An 18,213-nucleotide genomic window follows, 5' to 3' on the forward strand; every position below is an offset into this window, starting at 1 on the left:
ACAGTCACGTCCTTGGGGTTGAATAATGGAACTATTTCCTGAAGCTACCATGAAAAAAAATCATTTCACTTTTGCTATAGTAATTGTTTATACTGACAGAAAACGTCAGTATATAGGATAGGCCCAGTAATTGCAAAGATATTAACCATAAACCAGGTCCACACATCTGCAATCTGACAGTAAAAAACTGATCTATTATTATTTTGTAATAGGTCACTTGATACAATTTAGTGCTCCTGGTTAGCATATCAAATGTCATGGTTTACTCACAGGATACAGCTCTTCAGTCATTCACTGGAATATTAACTTTTGACTATTAGATAAAACATTAAGATGAAGACAGTCAGGGTATTTCCCATCTGATAACAACACAAATAATGATTAATGCTGCTTCCTTATAGGGCTGAGAAAATATTTAATTGCAGGGTTAGTGACTACGTGTTCTTAGTAATGGGATTTTGGTCAAAGTTCACATTTTAAACATGTCCAGAAGTATTGACTAAAAGACTGGAGTATGAACTGACTGAGGAATACAAGAATCACATTTCAGAACATGTATTTAAAGTAAAAGTATGAGTGGAATTGTGAGGATAATGCCATGGATTCTCACGGTCAAATAGTCATCCAGACATTTGTGCCATTTGGAGTTCAAAGATTACAATAAAAAAGAATCAGGCAGCAACATTACAATAGATAGCGGTGGGAGAAGTACTTAATTTTGTTACTAAAGTTTTTAAAAAGTACAGCTGCAGAAGTAAAAAAATACTCAAGCAAAAGTAAAAAGTCTCACATGAAAAAAATCTACTTAAGTAAAAGTATTTAAGTACCCATTTAAAAACGTACTTCAAGAGCAAATAGTAAAAGTATTTTACACAAGTGTTGTTAATTTGTTGAAGTGTTAAATGTAGTAACACTGTTTAAAAATGACACATATTTGGTCAACAGTAACAATACAAATCAATGTCTCAATTTTTCTTATCAATTTTGTGGATTTATTTTGTTTGCTCAAAGTCGAAGCTTGAACTCGAAAACTTTAGTCAAGATGTTGCCACGAACATGGTAAAAATGACCCCTCAAATTATATGAAAAGTGCTTTTTACTTTTACTTTACTACATTTGAGAGCAGATATGTGTACTTTCTACTCCATTACATTATTTAACTGAACTGAAAAGTAAAAAGTACCCACTATAAAATTTACTTAAATAAAGTACAGATACCTAAAGATTCTACTTAAGTACAGTACTTTAATTCTATATTGTGTTCTATAGTCAGTAGTGGAAGGTTACATTGTGCAAGTAGTAAACAATGGCTTAAAAATATTAAAATGAATCTTAAACATAAGCAAAACACTTTAAGAAACAGTTATTCAAAGTATCAAAGACTGTTACATTTAAAGGAACTATATACAGCCTGCTCTTACCATTTTTACGGCTACTTCAATCACAACTTAACCTGTGCTGCCAGAGCCTTAACCTTCAGACAGAGGACACATACAAGTTTGTCTCATTCTCAGTTTATGGACAGGCCTCATGTGAAAGCTCAGAACCTCCAGAATTCCCTCATTGAGCTGCAGAGGCTGCACTAGCACTGATTCATGATTGTCTGCAGGTGCTAGGGTTTAGGTAGTGACTATTCAGATGTGCCATCATGTCCAATGTTTTTGTAATTAGGAATAAATCAGCATTACAGTTGTTATCAGTAAAAGTTATATTTGATCTGAAGATGTTTATCATATCTGGGGACACAGTTAGGTCAAGTTTATGAAATTTTAAATCAAAATCTCACCTACAGTTTGCAGAGGTCCAAGAGCTGCTCATACAATATAGCTGTACTGGTGTAAGACGCATTTTGCTCAAATACATGGGGGGGGGGAAAATCAGATAGTCCCTTTAACCTGCAGTCACTTGAGACTAGCCTAGCGCCAACGAAAACAAACCCATTTAACGATCACAGTAACAGGTGTGGACCAAGCCTTAGAACTTAAACATTTCCAGCCCACTGCTTCAAGCTACAATTTAACTTTACTTTTTTCCAACCAATGTTTTTGTTCTCTCTGGGTGCAGACGGAGCTAGCATGAGAAGGACTTCCACAGACCTAGTTGGCACGGGGTCCACCCAGGCTGCAGCCACGCATCATGGGAAGACCGGAGCCGAGGAGTGGGCCCGGTGAAGGGGAAGGGGGGCGCGGGGGTCCCAAAAATAGCACTGCCGCCGGGGTCTGTGTGCACTGTAAAAACCAAGAGTGGGAGGACAGGTTCGCACAGCCCAGTTCAGACAGGCTTTGAAATGCATTGTCTACAAAGGTTACAACTAGGGTGGCAAGATAGTAGAAATAACATGATATTTGACAACTACGTTTAAAAGTAGGCCCACCTGATTTTTACCATTTTAAAATGATGAAAAACAAAACTAGTTCATTTTAAACGGTTTGCAGTGGTCCAAAGTTATTCCTCACTTACCTTATGCATTCTGAACTGGAGATAGATCGATATAACTACTGATACATCAGGCCGATATTTACACTTTGTAGGGTATCAACTATTGGCCTTAAATCTCCAACAGAGGTCGATATTTAGTTTGGCCTCCATCTATATAACAAGTGGACTATAAGTCACACTCTTTTTCTTAGTTTGTCCAGGGGTGCGACTTATATGTTGAATTATTTGAAATATATAATTTCACATCTTCGTTATTGTCACATTGACAACTGAACGAGGGCACTTGTGTATCAGTAACACAGCCACGTGGGAGTGGAAGCAACACTTCATCTACCCTGTAGTTGGCGGCGTTGTTCAGAAGTGACACAGAGGATGAAGAATTCAATGGATTTAGTTATTTGGAGTAAGATCCAGAGTAAACTTGTTAGCTTGTTTTTTATGCTGTTAATAAGTTAAAAAGTTCTGTCTATTCTTCATGTTGCTGAATAAATATACATGTATTCAGACTGTTGTTCTCTGTTTTATTGTTGTTATTATTATTATAACTTGCCTTTAAAGATAAAATGTCTGTTCCTGTCCTGTTCTTGGTCTTGCAGTCTAAGCAGGTTCTCCCAGACTTCCCTCATCCCGGACACATCCTCCAGCTCCTCCAGTGGGACCCCAAGGCGTTCCCAGGCCAGCCGAGAGACATAGTCCCTCCAGCGTGTCCTGGGTCTTCCCTGGGGTATCGGCATCAGCCATGGAAAAATACATAGGCTTGTCGCGATAACAAATTTGGAGCGCAATATATTGCGCCAGAAAAATATTGTGATAAATGATCATATTGAAACTACTTTGTCTAACTGGCTCAATAATAATAATGCAAGATAATCCCAGACCGTATCATTCAAAAGGCCTGAGTTGCAACAAATAAAAGGCAGAATAAACCAATAATTAGCCATTGACATTAGTTATTCAACCCTATACAGCACTAATCTTATTGTATTACAAGAGAAATACCCCAAATCTCCCTATTTTAGAAACAGTATACAAGATAAATATTGAGCCCCAAAATATATTGTTTCATGTTTCATATATTGAACGATAGGTCGATATAGTGATTATTGTGATAGGGCCTTTAAAAAAGTGGTAACAATGTTTATGTTTTCAAGAGCGGGATTCAAACTAGATCAGTACTAAAAAAGTACTCAAAATTGCAACTACTCACACTACTCATTTTACTAAAAACAAGTGAAGAATATTATATATATATATATATATATATATATATATATATATATATATATATATATATATATATATATATATATATTTTTTTTTATAGTTGAAATTTTTTATCCACTTTGGCATTTTCTTTTAGGTTTATAACTTTACTTTTTTACTCATAATCACACTTGGGAATTGCTTAACCATAACCAAGCAACCACATAGTACCACTAATGTACACATGCAATATTGTGACAAATAAAAATATATGAACAAGCCCTTATTTTGTTGAATCAATAATAAAGTCTCAGAAAAATGTATAACAAAACAAAACGTGCTATTTCAACGGACGCAATTAGTAAAATCGAAAGAGTTAGCGTCGATACTTCCTGTCCTTCCTACTTCCTGTTAATTTGAGTTTTGATAGGTTGTTTATTTCATGTTTTCTGATGTTAGTAAAAGTGACCGCTATCTTTGAGACACACTGAGCTTATCGTTTCCTCCACAAACATCAAACTCCCGTTTTATTCTGCATAAAAACTGCAAAGTCTGTAGTTTCGATCCGCACAAACACGCTCTGAAATGTGATTCTCGTATTAGTTTGTCAGTTCATATTTCAGCCTTTTCGTCAATTCACCTGGACACGTTTCAGAACCGTAAAAACATAAAATCGCAAACCTAATCGCAACTGGCTGTTTTTCACGCCAACACAAACATTATAAAACAAGAGCTGATGTAAGAAGCAAAGAAAAGGGTAGTCCCGTGGAAAGTCACACCAACGCCAGACAGATGAAAGGTCAAAAAGGAAAAAGAAACACATTACAACTGCATCTGCGTCACTCCCCCCTGTCCCAGAGCAGTGACCGAGCGAGAGGGGGTAGGGTTACCATGGAGACCACACATTCCCCTGCAAGAACCTGTATATTTTCTGATCACAACATAAATAATCCGTAATAAAGTATCAGCACGTGGTTTTATATCTGTGTAATCCCTCAGCCGTCCAAGTAGGTTCCATAGCGGTCCGTGGGCGATTAGCGTCTGATTTTCGATACTTTTGACCACAGAGACCACGCAGTCCTCTATGACAACATGCATATTTTCTGATCACGACACAATTAATCGCGTGCAGGAATTTTTTATTTTAAGACGCCCTGTAGATTGGAAAACAGGTCGGACTAGTGTGTATAAATACAACAGTGGACTAATAGTGAATGGAGTATAGGAGAAGAAATAAAAATGTTTTTTACCAAGAAAACTACACTCAAATAGTCAAAATGGACTCAATTTTGATACTAAGGAATAGACTTGATACGCAATACCAATTTTGATACCATTTTCTTTAGACAATAGCATGTAATTTTCAACATTAAATCGTAGTATGTATGTAATTTTTTATACTTTTCACAGCCCCACGCTCAATAAAACAATATTCTTGCTCCATTTAAATAATTTAGTGTAAGAAATACATTGAATCAAGTCAAAATATCTTAGGAACTGTATGTAAAAAAGTACTACAATGACAACTGAACCTGTGTTGCCAGAGCCTTAACCGGCAGACGGAGGACTAATACACGTTTTCTCATTCTCAGTATGTTGTCAAAAGTATCGAAAATCAAAAACAGAACAGAAATGAACCTTTACTGAACAGCTTTAGAATGATCTTGAGCTGTATCAGAACAAGTATAAGACACATAGACTAGTATACACCTATGGACCACTATGAACCTACTGGACGACTGAGGGATTACACAGATATAAGGACACATAGGAATAGAAAAGAAAGTACTACCATTTAATCACATTTTATTACCTAAAGAAATAGGTTTTTTTTATTATCATCGTGGTATCGGAGTCAGTATTGAGTATGGAGTCTCTTCCTTAACCAACTGGATTTCAGCATTGAACCTGGCAACCCAAATGAGAAACTTGAGAACCAAAACCCCAAATTACAATAATTATTAAACAACTTGGCCATCATGTCCAATGTTTTTTGGACTGTGACACGAAGTTGCAATAATTCTGTGAGGTTAAGTTACTGTTCCATCTTCAATGTGAAAATATGTGTGTGTCCAGAGCACTCACCCAGGACCTCCAGCTGACCCTGCGCGTGTGCCATCCCAGCCCACGTCAGAAAGAGGGCCGGCTGGGGGATAATGACAGGCTCCGCACGGACAGGCCTGTGGAGGTGGAAACTTTCAGAGTACAATTTAAGTACTAGAGACAGAGACCAACAAACACAAATACTACTGCTGGTACTACTGTGGGCACACATGGACTGTAGTCAAGTTATAGAATAGGAGTATAAGACAATGGACGTAACAAAAAAAAAGGGAAATTGATGTAAACCTTTTAAACATTATTTGAAACGATGTGCGTTAATATTTTTTATGTATGTAAGATTTAAAATTCCATACACATGACCCAACTGGCCCGTCTGAGTAAACATGTTCAAAGGAAATACAACTTTTACTGATAACAACTCTAATGCCGATTCATTCTTAATTACAAAAACACTGTTGTGATAGTAGTACTTTTTTAAATTCCAAGTGTAGGCTGCATGTATTTCCTTTAAAATCAACATTTCATTTTTAAATAGCATAGAAAATTTGCACACATTTGGCATTACTATACATCGTTTGACTTCTTTATTTGCAGTATTGTTCTACAAAGGGCCGAGCATATCAGAACACATACTACTACTACTAAAAGAGTTGGCACTGAGTAATTATAAGAGTGAATGGCTCCACTTGAGTGTGTGTGCGTCATGTACTGTTTAAACAGGTCCAGTGTGTGAGCTGTTACTGGAAGTGTCCTCTTTACCTACTATTGTGGCAGTACAAAAGATCCAAAACAAACATAATTTCACAGGTGTGTTCACGTAGATTAATCACCATCGAACTTAAATGGATGCAATTAGCAAATCGTGAACGCAGCCATTTTTGAAACGCCACAATTTCCTTCGCAAACAACTAAATCTCCTGGCTTATTCTGCTTAAAAAAAGATGCTAACCCTGTAGTTTAGATGTGTACAAACATGTTCTGAAATGTGATTCTTGTTTTAGTTTGTCAGTTCATATTTCAGACGGTGAACTTTGGACAGAATCTATTATTAAAGTTTAAATCGCAAACCTAAATCAGAGGTAGTGCTGTAGTCAACTAAACAAATCTTTGGTTGACTTAAGACAGGGGTGCCCAAACTACGGCCCGGGGGCAAAATGCGGCCCTCAGACCAATTTTTTTTGGCCCTCACGCCTTCAGTTTAAGTGGCCCAATTGATCATAATCAGTACCTTTTTATAGCAAATTTCAGTAATCCTACAACTATAACCTAAATAACATCACATTGCATTGTCATACAGACGAATAATAATATTTTAAGCCTTATTTAAAGTATGTTAAATGCACCAATCTAAATTATCCACTGTATTGACTACTTCTCTGTGGCCCTCCGTGTTATTTTTCATGACGTGGCCCTCAGTGAAAAGAGTTTGGGCACCCCTGACTTAACACAACAGAGTATTGCACAGAATCTTGCAGCTAAGCGTACGGAGGGTTCGAATATGGCCTGGGAGAGATTGCTAGATTACTCAAACATGCATGGATGACATCTAAAATCTCTTCAGCCATGTTTTTGATGAGGGAACATTATAACGTGGTTGAAAGCTAAAATAATCAAACACAAGACACTTCCTCCCATGCACTCCTCCTATTGGTTAGGCTCTGAGTGAATGGCAGCTGGTTTGAACCAATCAGAGGGAAGAATGAACTTTAAGAAGAAGCCAATGACGCTATCTACCAGTTGAAGGCAATAAAAAAAATACAAAGTGCATTTGAATCGTGATAAAATTGGAATAGGGAGTTGCGGGAGTTGTCGATTGGGTTGACAGTTTTTCCGTATCAGCACCTGTTCATACCTGTTTATTTGACAATCCTTGTATCTCCATTACATAACTAACGACTACGGAGTACAGTGCTCACATCTTCACTTCGTAACTGTCCGCTGCTGCCCCTCTACTTCTGATCTCCAGCTCCCTTCCACCACATGCCAAACAGGAAGTACTTTTTCTCGCCCTCCCTCCTCCCTCCTCCGTCTGCTCCCAAAAGCACCTTGAACCAGACTGGAATGGCTCCTGAGCTATGCCAAGTATGCCCCCCTCCTCCTTCTCCTCCTCCTCCTCGTCTTCCTCCTCCCCCTGAGAAACCCACCGCATTCCTGTACCGAACGCCCGAAAGGTTGCGCTCACGAAAAAAAAAAAAAAAGACGAGAGACAGTTAAGGACGTTTAATAAGCGAGAGTTTCCACCCAGCTGACCCAGACGTGCCTTTTAAGGGTATACGTGGTTTTGGATTTCGGTTTTTCATTAAGTTCCAAAAATACTTGAGAGACAGGGGTAAGGAGGGACGGCGAGGTGGAGGGAGGGGGACAAGATAACAATCGCATGCAGGCGGGAAGTTTTGGCCCGAACACTAATATGAGAACACCTACCAAAATAAATCCAAGGCGGAGGAATTTACAGGAAAAAAAAAAAAAAAAAAAAAAAAGAGTCCCGGCCTCCTGTGTCTGGACTGTGTTTGAAGTTTCCTCGGTACTACTTTCTCGGACCTGACAGGAAGGTGGAGGTACACGCATTCTTGGAATATGAATTGTGCATTACAGCCAGGACGTTATGAATGATCAAAATCACAAGATTACATGAAAGGGGTCGGGCTGAGTAAGGAACACATTTTTTCAATACCAAAACTTGAATAATATCGATGCAGTAAAAACGTCATAAAAGTGAATTGAAGAGTATAGCTCACAAAAATTGCTAAAAAATATATGGTTTATTGTTCCGAAGCTTTCTGTTTCCATGGAATCAGGTGCAGCTGACATGCTATCTCCAGAAAGTTCCATACTGTACCTTTACCTTACATCTTAAAGTAACCCTATGCAAGTTTCTGGAGTCAGTATATCATCTGCATAATTCTATGAAAACAGAAAGTTAGTCAGTTAAAACCATACTTCGGAACATTCTCAGTGGAGATAGATGTGTCTTAGGCCATGCTGTTTAAGAGTATAGTCAAAGGAACAACATTTCCATAGAAACGGGCAAGAGGAGGTTCTAGTCCAGTCAGGTTTGTGGAGATGCAAGCCCGCTCAGAGTAAAGAAGCAAATTTTTTCTGGTTTTTAGTGCAATAAACAAAAACACAATAAAAAAAATACAAATAACAGTTCTATTTTTAGTCTATTCTTCGTCTAAAATGTTACATACTGTGACTTTAAACAAGGAATATGTTATCAATTATTTGTGTGGCAGCTACCAAATAACCTTGTATTAATTTTTTTTTTTTTTTTTTTAAATATCAAATGTTGCTGATGGCTAATAACAAAACACAAAAAGATCCAACATTATTAAAGCCCCATTGCGTAACTTTTCCGCCTCTCAAAAGCCTTTATTTTATTGCAGGTGTTTATTTCTCAAATCCGATTTACAAGTCACGTCTCTGCAGGGGCTCACAGTAAGAGTAGATGTATTTTAAGGTACTTTTGAGCAGTAAAAACTTGTGCAATGAAATAAGGCTTTTATTATCGTCAGTGTATCGGTTGAAAGGTTACACAGCGGGGGTTTTCCCTCCGTATCCGAGATTGAACATCACAATTTTGCATACATGATAAAAAATATGACAAAAGTTCTTAGAGGAGTCATTTCATAAGCACATGTTTTATAAGAGTCTATAAAAATACCAGAGGGCTGCTTGGCTCTCCATTGGTGAGAGATTAAATTATCTCCCAGACTCTCTGCCAACTTCCTGGTTCGTCGCAACTTGTGTCAGTCACTGCACTTGCCCTATACAACAGAACGACAAACACAGACATGCAGCGTTTATGAATTATAGTTTTGTTTAGTGGCTTGGTTGATGTGTGATTTACATTTCTGATTTAAACAGGTTTTGGCGCAGTCTCCTTCGTATTTTTACTTCGCTATTGTGTACGTAAATACAGATATGAACATTAATAACCGACAAATCAGGTGCGTTTTTTCCCCAAGGTCGCTCCTGCTGGCGTTAGCAATTCTGTCAATCAAACCTGTCGCTAAGTGCCTGCTTCCTGCTAAACTAGCGGTGTGGGCGGGAACGGCCGTTACCTTCAACAGCCTCGCTCCAGATTGGCTCTTTGGTTGCCACGATACTTGCGGTCGGAGTTTCAAATATGGATTTCAGCTCCAAATTCGCCCCTAAAGCTGCTAGCCTCGATGAGCTTCATTTGACTGGAGCCGAACGCTGTGGGTGATGTCACAGTCCCTCAGTCCACTCCTTTATACAGTCTATAGTTGGGGAAGTGAGATCTCAGATTGACAGATTGGAGAGGACACTCACACTTACAGAGTCAAGCCTGCACTGAGGAGACACGTCAACTACAAGTGAGACAAGACCTGCTCCCACACAGTCCGTTAACACTGGACAAGAGATAGGCAGCAGACAGGAGACATGAGAAGAGGGCATACAGACTAGACTCACACACAACAATGGCATTAGTTTTATGCAGGATGCCCCTTTTTCACTTTAAAGAGCGAGTATTACGCTTCTACGAGGTATTAACTGCTAACACACTGCATATTGTAGCAATTTGTCAAGTTGCTGTGTACAGTTTTGTATCATGTTTTTGTATATTTATGAAGAATTGTCATGTGGGAGTATGGATGACGTAGGCCCGAGAGAGACCGCTAAAATACTCAACAGCTGAAAATGTCCTCTTCTGGCATGGTTTTGATGAGGGAACAAGGTTATAACATGGTAGAAAGCGTAAAGAATACAGTTTGCATAATACCCCTCGTTAAAGAGTCGATGATTCACGCTTTTTTGGGTTGTTAGCTTTAGTGCGTGTATATTTTGACTAAAGAAATTCTGTGCTGCCGATTGATTAGTCAACTAAAAAGGGGGTGTGGCAAAAGCTGTCAAATCTATTATGTATCACTATGTATCTGACCCAAACTGCACTCACAAGACTACACCTGCAGGGGGAGTTCATGCAAAAACAACTATTTATGCAGAAAAAGTACTAGGAAGCAATGTATTTTTATAAAGACAAACTGAACTTGTGAATCATGAGTTTAATCTGCGTTTTTACATGTAAATACCACAATATAAACTCACTCACTTCTCCTTTCTGCTGTTGTCCATATTATCCTAAATAATCGAAATAAAGCAGTGGGTCCAGTAATACACATATAGGCTGACTAACACACCATTGACCGATTAATCGATTAAACGACTAAACGATTAAAGGCCCTCATGTTTCGACAGAGTTAAATAACGAGTGTACGGAAGAACAGATAAAGGTAATGTGTCATGTTCTGAGCGGTCGACCCATTCATGAGTTACAGCTTGCCGTTTAAAAAAATTATGCAACAACTTAGCTTATAACAATATTCTCTCATCAAAAACATACCTAGACCAGTGTTGTCACGATACTAGAATGTCAAACTTTTCAATCTTGATACTAAGGAATAGACTCGATGCTCAATATTGATTCTGATACCATGATAATAATAAAAACGTCTTTATTTAGACGATAGAATGCGATTTTCAGCTAACACATACTAGTACACACCCACAATTTGAGCAGCTAGTTCTAGTTTTAGTATCTGATTTTCGATACTTTTGACAACCCTAAACTGGAGTCGCATTTCGCTTAATTCATGCTGGTTTCAGTAATCCTCAGAGAATATGCGGTTTGAATATTCCCAGGATTGTTGCGCCACGGGTAGACACCCAACAATGTTTTTAAGCCTATTTAAGTCCACGTTTAAACGCCAACAACACTATAATGCATAATGTGTGTCCTTAAAAGGTGACACTTTCAGGACTTTTGTCGATTCAGAATATAATATGTGGTTTGAGGTGTTAACTGCACATGGCAACAGTGCTTATCTTCCATAACTCATGAAGTCTTTTCTAATCCAACCTGAGCCGCTGCACCTCCTCAGCAGTGGTGATGGTCCCTACAGAAAACGGCTTTGTTTAGTTCATTAGCTCCTGTCTCTCCAGCTCTAGCCAACAGACAAATCCCATAATAAGCACACAGACTGCCACTGCTACATCCAAATTTGGGTTATTTTCTTGTCTATACGATAAGATTTAAGCTGTAAAAGGTTGCAATATTAACTTCTATGTGTCATTACAGATGCGAAGTGTTTCATTCTGCTGTGTATTTATTGCAGCTCATGATTTTTTAACAATATTGTAGATTTAGAATAGTTTTTGTGGTTTAAATCTGCTTTTGGGGTTTTTGCGTCTATGACAATGAGTTTCAATATTATCGTTTATCGTCTATATTTACTTCAGCGATGCATCAAACTTCAAAATTTGTTATCGTGACAGTCCTACTTTCCACCGCTGTTCCGCCTGGAGACACTGTTAACATTATGATAAGGACTGCACAAAACCATATAAGCAAATAGACAAGCTAAACCAAAGTATCACACGAGCTAACATCTGATCTTTCCTGAACAGTCTGTGGTGGCCCTGAGGTTTATAACTATTTTGTGTTGACAATGCATTTTTAACCATCATTGCGGTCCCCTTCCTGTGTGCCTTGCATCCTCTCTGCTCCGTTCCAGGCCTGGGGGGTTACCGCGGCCACAGGGAGAGTCCCAGCCTAAAAATATCCCGTATAGATTCATGACAGCGCAGGATGTGGAGTGTAGACTGACCCAGACACCAGCTCGCAGACGGGCTAGCCTACAGACCGGGATCTGCTGCACTGAATCTTGGTATAGTAACTGACCACGTTTATTACTATAATATGATATGAAAAATGTGCCTTTCTGATATAGTAATTATCGAGACAGGCCTATCGATAAACTGAACTAAAAATAAAATATAAAGAAAATAAAGACTTGATAGATAGAACAATTTTTGGGGGTTAATACTTATCGTGGGTACTTTTTATTTCTACCAGGATTTTTTTTTTTTTTTCCCTGATTCCCTGAAGATTAAAATATGAACATCTATGACTCATTATATACCCTATACAAAATAACTACCATATTTTCTGGACTATAAGTCGCTCCAGAGTATAAATCGCACCAGGCAAAAAATACATAATAATGAAGAAAAACACATATATAAGTCGCACTGGACTATAAGTCACATTTTTTGGGGAAATTTATTTTACAAAATCCAAGACGAAGAACAGACATTTTATTGTTGAATGTAAGCTATAATAATAACAATAAAATAGAGAACAACAGGCTGAATAGTTGTACAGCATGCTAACGTAACACATTTATATTTATATTTATTTTATTCTTTTGGAGGCGTTTTTCTTCAGCCTTTCTCAGATGTCTTTTAAATTACCGTAATGTTGAAATTTTGGTACAGGAGTAGTAGATGCAATAATAATACAGACAATAACAAAGATGTGAAATTATATCTTTCAGTTATTTCATTTTTATCTGAGTATAAGTCGCACCCCTGGTAAGTATGAAAAAAAGTGCGACTTATAGTCCGGAAAATACGGTACTTAAGTGTTGCATTCTGTTTATTTTTATTTATTGCTGCTCTTTTTGGAGGATATTTCTACTTAATGATGGTTTCAATATTATCATTTATCGTCTAGATTTACTTCAGCAACGTATCATACTTCAAAATTTGTTATCGTGACAGGCCTGACATATTGAAATTGAAGCATAAACGTAATTTTGGAACAGTCCCAAAAAAATATTCAAATACCATAATTTCCTCTATAAAATATCTATAATTATTCTGAAGCAATGACAGCTTTCTGACAGGTTTGGCAAGTCCAGGCTGAGATCTCTGTGTATTTTTTGTACAGAGTGATGCCCGTCTGGTCCCCACACCCTCCGTCAAGTCTCGAGCCAGAACCAAACCTTTCTTTTTTCCTTCTAAGCAGCCATATTTGTTTTGATACAGACAGACCGTGTGTGTCCCTGATTGGCTAATCCACCTGTCAATCCCGCCCATCTGAACTGCTTCACCGGCGACCAGACTTACATCTTGGTAAAGTACTGGAGAAGTTTGTATTCTGGATCCCAGGCTTGTTTTGCCCTGGTTTTCCACACCACAAACATTTGAAAGTCCTCTCTGGTGCAGTCTGTTAGCCAGGCCCTATAATCCGGCTGTGCTGCTTAAGCCCTCATCGGACACCCATAATGAGCAGCTTTTGGTTTCACCCAAAGTGGAGCAGACTATTTTCTGGAGAGTGGCCAAGTGGACAGACCAGGTTACAGGTCAGATCTGTGGAGAGGTGACCGTGCTTACAGTAAGAATCAATGGTTTTTTTTAGGAATACAAACGTGTAACTGGTTGAATGCAAATTAGAATGCCATACTGTGGAATACGTATAACATCTCCATCCCCATCTTTAAACAATTTAAGGAACCGTATGTAACATTTTAAATTCCATAATCATGAACTATTTATGTGCCCAAATATGAGGTAAACATGCTCAAATCCAATATAGATTTTACCGATACTATTTACCAATACTAATTACAAAAACATTGAACACGATGTTATAATTTGGTGTTTTGGTTGGCAAAATGAGCCTCACATGAGTCTGTCATTTGTGTTGCCAGTTTCAGTGCTGAAATCTAGTTGGTTTAAACCTAAAATGCCTCTCTCTGATCTGAATGGTCACTACCTAAACCCCAACAACTGCAGTCAATCATGAATCAGTGCTAGTACAGCCTCTGCAGCTCAGTGAGTGAATTCTGGTGGTTCTGAGGTTTCACATGAGGCCTGTCCATAAACTGACAATGAGAGAAACTTGTATGTGTTTCTATCTGCAGGTTAAAGCTCATTAAGACACAGGTTCAGATGTGACAGTTGTAACAGCAGAAGTGAGATTTTGCATTAGACAAGCACTTTTTTATCAAACGTTTCCCATCATTTACAAAAGTGCAGTGTTCCTTTTAGAAACCTCCTGAGCTCTGAGCTGGTACAGTGTGCAGCAGCAGCAGCAGCAACAACAGCAGCAACAGCAGCAGCAGCAGCAGCAGCAGGAGGAGGAGGAGGAAGAGGAGGAGGAGGGGTTAGTCTTACTGGAAAACCATCAGCCACTTTGTGCACTGCGTTTCATCGGCTGCATGCTGGGGGCAGGTCGGGGCAGGTCCATTCCCTGTTCCTCTTTACGAGCCCCACCTGGCACACCGCGACTGGCGCTAGCTCTCCGGATGCACACACCGCGCTCTGTGTTAGCCGCCGTGTGTTAGTGCACGGGCTAAAGGGGCTCTGTGTGGAGGAGCTGAGGCCGGGCATGCACAGGTACAGACAGGGGCTAAACAAACACTACTATAATACTGGCATAAGTGCAGCACGTACAGAGGTTGTAATCTGGGAATGTTTACAATTACATCACTTTCTAGCAGCAGAGTAGTCACAAATTTTAGGTAAGAGATACTTCAAAATAATATTAAGTAGTGGCTGAAAGTAGTGGTTCAAGAAATAACTCATGTGACGTGTGTGGTCATACCTGCTTGCCAATGCCCAATCTCACAGGATCTTGGAAGCTTAGTAGGGCTGGGCCTGGTTAATACTAGGATGGGAGACCGCTGGGAATACCAGGTGCTTCAGTGTGGCCTCAGTGGCTCTAGTGCAGACTGCTGTTGTGTTCTGAGGCAAGACACTTCACCGTCCTGATCTTGGCTATATGAACATAGTATTTTACCAGCAGCAAATGTGGAGTGGATGAATAACGCAGTGTAAAATCTTTCTATATACACCCAATGTATTATTAGTATTATTATTGAGTAAAAGTAAAAAGGCTTTTGAGGGAAGGACAAACTCTGAAGGAGCGGTGCAAAAAAAAAAACAAAAAAAACAAATTGAATGTTGTTAAGATAAAACCTACAGTGGGAAGAGTAACCACAACTTGTAGGTTAACTGTAAGTACAAATTCACTCAGATGTAACCTAGTACTTCCAACCTCTGCTTTGTAGGTGTAAAAATCTTAATTTGGTGTGTTTTAACCAGCCTAATTACTGTTAGAAGTTACAGATGTGGTTTAAGAAAAGATGAAAATTTGCACATATGACCTCCAATTGAGATACCAAATCTAATCTTCAGGACCAAAGTCAGTACAAATGATTCTGCCATAAAGTTAAAAACATGTTTTTAGAACTGTAGGTCTGCTGTGTTACCAAATTCAACAACAAATAGTCTACCATAAAGCTGGACGATCTTCAAATATCAAATAAGGGTTGTCAAAGTATCGAAACCCTGACATTTCACGTGGAGAGTCCGTCACCGGCTTGTCTCCACGGCGATGTCAATGCTTGGCCGGGAATCTTCCACACTGCGGCATTAATAACATCCAATGAAGACAAGTTGGCAAACCCACCCCAAGAGATGTTGCAAATTCTACGCTTAGTTACGCATTTAAAGCAAAATTTCAACAGTTAACAGTCGTCTATAGACCGAAGAGCAGCTCTAGTGTTGCCCAAGTATAGACTACAAGGAACTTTTAAATGTCAATTATCTACAATGTACCAAGATAGCCTGACGAAATCAAGATAGGCACAACTTCATTTGATAACGTCACTGTAACATTATAAGCATACATGCAAAAAAGCAAATATAACCATTTCAGTACAGATACAAGAAGTAATAACGCATAAAATATAATTGTAAACATATTTTGAGCACTGTAATCATTATCTGAACTATGCAGACTCCAAAACGCATACCTTTTATAACAAAGACTGCCGCATTAATAAAGGTCCTATATTACGCAAAACCGACTCTTGTGAGGTTTCAGCCATGTTATAATGTTGTTACCGCATCAAAAACACACCTGAAGTTGTGTTTCTGTTTTATTCACATGTGTTTGGTTAGGTCTTACCCTTTATTATTAGCCTGTCTACATCTCCAAAGCTCAAAATGCTCAGTTCCACCTTGTGATGTCATGAAGTAGTAGTTTTTAAGTTAACAGCTCCTTTTACCTTTTGTTTATTAGTGATTAAGAATTCCAGGGCTGAAATGATCCAAATGATTCTAGTGAAGGTGTGTGGAGTTTAAAAACACAGTGGAGCACTTCCTGGATTACTACATGATGACATCACAAGGTGGAACAAAGTGTTTTCCGTTTAAGAGAAAGAAATCTGCCTAAATACGCAAGATTTGTGTGTTAAACATGTGAATGAAACAAAACATAACTCCAGGTCTGTTTGTGATGAGGAAACAACATTAAAATAGATCAGAAAATAGCTTGTAGCCTTTTAAAACGTCTCAATTAACAATAGAGATAATGGTTTGACTGGTGCTGCTACAATAATAGTTGCAGCCCTGCTCTTCAGACACAGTTAGGAACATGACTTTGCTGTCTGCTCCTCCAAACTGCTCATATGCGCTGCCAACTGTACTGCAGACCCACTTCCAGAAAAAAAAAAATAAAAAAAATAAAAGAAATCAGAACTATCCCTTTAATTCCTCCTGATGTAAAATCCCTGAATTTTGGTGAGCAGTCGATGCGCAACACACGCACTGCTCCACACCAGTGCGCAGCGACAAGTATGCACAAAATGGCAAAGTTCCTGTACAAAACTAGCACCTGAACATTCTCTTTCGGCTCGGACTCGATCAGGAGGCGGAGGAAACTTGCCGCAGCTTGACTTTCTGCAGTAGTCGGTCCCCCCTCTCTACGGAAACCGCTGCGTTTCCCCTTACCCTCTCCAACACTGACATACCCGCTATTCAAAGCAAGAAAACAAACGAGGGTTCTACCTTTCTTTAGCTGCTCCAACAATAAGCTCCGACAGCACAGCGGTAAATCCACAACTTGTGCAGTTTTACGGGATTGGCGTTTGCCGCATGATCCTCCGACGCGGCCCGAAGCGCAGCGCAGGTTTTGCCCCGTTCCCAAAGCGAACTTCACTTCACCTCCGCTATTTTTCTCGCATCAAACTATCACATTCCACCGCGTTCTTAACAATGAAAAAAGGTGGGTTGGTTTTTCCTTCTGGGCTGCCGGAGGAGGAGGACCCACCCCTGGGGATGACTCTGACCGGTCTGACCGCAAAGAGAACGCCCTTCCCGGCTGCGAGGGCCCGCCTCTCCGCCCCTCTCGCTCGCTCTCTCTGGCTCTCTCGCTTCGCTCGGCTCCTGTGGACGAAGTGGAGGCGGCCTGGACGCGGAGGGCAGCGGGTTTTCGAGCTGAATTTCAATGAGACTCGTCCAAATATAGCGGTCTGAGAATAGTGCGCCTACATAAACAGCCTGTAATAAACGCGCCTGCAGTGACTTACGTTTGGATTTCTTAGAATTTAACTTTACGCAGAGTAGAGAAGAAAGTTTAGGAGTAAAACTACTTGGTCTATATTAGTGTGAAAGGTGTAAGGTGCTGCGTAACCTTTATGTCTGGCAAGGCTTATGTTTATTCATTAAATATGGGACAGTGCCATTTAAGGTCCTATATTACAGTTAATTGACTCTTGTGAGCTTTGAGTCATGCTATAATACTGTTACCGCATCAAAAACATACCTGGAGTTGTGTTTTGTTTCATTCACACGTTGAGTCAGAAGTTTGAGTCACCCAGCATTATTACTCTGGTTCCGCCTTGTGATGTC

At 39.2% G+C, this 18,213-nt stretch overlaps 1 protein-coding gene across 2 annotated transcripts in view; it reads right to left on the minus strand.

Annotated features, from left to right (window-relative positions):
- Positions 1 to 17,751, minus strand: part of luzp1 (leucine zipper protein 1) — a 60,032-nt gene extending 42,281 nt beyond the window's left edge. Inside the window, exon 1 of one of the 2 annotated variants that reach the window (XM_033988411.2) lies at positions 17,371 to 17,751. The gene's annotated coding sequence lies outside the window, so the exon portion shown is untranslated. The remainder of the gene's footprint in view (positions 1 to 17,370) is intronic. The other variant, XM_055231081.1, reaches the window with a different exon arrangement.
- Between the last annotated feature and the right edge of the window lie 462 nt (positions 17,752 to 18,213).

This window comes from Periophthalmus magnuspinnatus, chromosome 22 (assembly GCF_009829125.3).
Source record: "Periophthalmus magnuspinnatus isolate fPerMag1 chromosome 22, fPerMag1.2.pri, whole genome shotgun sequence".
Classification (NCBI taxonomy): domain Eukaryota; kingdom Metazoa; phylum Chordata; class Actinopteri; order Gobiiformes; family Gobiidae; genus Periophthalmus; species Periophthalmus magnuspinnatus.